We start from the raw sequence: 1,563 nt of genomic DNA, 5'->3' as shown, positions 1-1,563 counted from the left end.
TGTCGGGTCGCCATATTCGGATATCGATCTAATGCAATTACCACTCCGGCTACCGCGGCTACGTGCCGCGGCTATCGCCCATTTTTGCCTCGCCCTTTCTTTAATCCTTTGCTCTTTCGCTCTTGATCTTTCTTCCCTCCCTCTCCTCCCTCTCCCTCCTCCTCCCGATCGTTCTCTTTCTCGGTCGAGCACGAGCGCTTCGCCGCGTGTTTCGCAAGTGTTCGGTCGATCGGATTCGAGAGAAGTTGTACGGTCTCGAGCATGGATGGAAGTTGAGACACTGGCGCGATAATATGTTTTTCTCGCGTCGAATATATATGAGTTGGATTTAATGAAGTTTGGATCTCGAATCTCGTGTATATGGGTGTCCACGTCGAGACATTTCTATTCAATTAGTTACAACACAAGAAAAATATGTTACATCGAATTGAACAGGGTGTCGGGAGTTTATACTTGGACAAACAACCGTGAAATATTAATCGAGTCTTTCTGTTCGGAAATACCTTGCAAAAAAAAAAAAAAAAAAGAAGAAAAAAGAAACATTACGAACGATCTCCTTTCTATAATAGAATCCGAACGATTCGAAGAATCAACCAATACAGCGTGTTGCACAATGGTACAAAGTTCAAAGAACTTCCAACTTCCCTCATTCAGATTCCCGCATTCGTAATATCGAGACTCGATAAAAAGGGACTCCTTCCACTTTTACCCCCTCCCCATGGGGGGGTCAAACTTCAATCGCATCGATGGACGCGTATGAAGGAATACGAAACACGATGGAAGCGAGAAGGTCGAAAGATTCCTCGAGAACTTTTCTCTGGATATTACCCTTCGGCATTACTCATAACGATAACGCACCCCGTAATAGGAAAGGGCGCGATTCGCAATAACGAAGCGGAGCGCGCGCAACTCTGCTCGTGGGGATCTAAAAAGCTTGGCGCGCTTGCTAATAGGTCAATTACACCAATCACCACCATCTCTCTCCTTCTCTTTCATTGGAAACCTCCATGAGCCCCTCGCCTCCCCACACGATTCTTCGTCCTCGCGATTGTAGAACGTGTCGGATGAAGGGAAAACGTGTGCGTGTCGCGGGGAGGGTCTCTCGAGGATTTCGATCCGCTCGATCGCCGCCCGATTACACGGCTCCTCGAGAGCGCGTATCGACGCGTTTGTAAGCACGCCTGAGCTACCAGCAGCTCCGTCGTGGCAGCGAGAGAGAGTTGAGGAGGGATGAAAAGCGAGGCGCGACACGCGTGTACAACGTGCGTGTACAATACTGGGTAGATCCGACACACGGTCGAGCGGACGTGTGCACAAGCGGGGTAGGCCGGGATCACACCTCGAGTCCCAGCGAGCGGACCCCGCTTTGCCCGCTGTAAAGGGAGCAGGAGTAGTGTAGAGTAGGCCCGGTTCGGAGGTAATTGTAGAGGACAGACAGAATTTCTCGCCTCGCTAACAAAGACATGAAGAAACCCGCACTCGAACGACCGCGTTCGACAAAGCAGCCCCGAGTGAAATAAAGGAGGCCCGCGTGCGTGCGACCAACCACCCTCCTTGTCGCTC

Source organism: Apis dorsata, unplaced genomic scaffold, assembly GCF_000469605.1.
Source record: "Apis dorsata unplaced genomic scaffold, Apis dorsata 1.3 scaffold_527, whole genome shotgun sequence".
Taxonomy (NCBI): domain Eukaryota; kingdom Metazoa; phylum Arthropoda; class Insecta; order Hymenoptera; family Apidae; genus Apis; species Apis dorsata.
The sequence above is the reverse complement of the archived record's forward strand: the minus strand, read 5'-3'. Positions refer to the sequence as shown.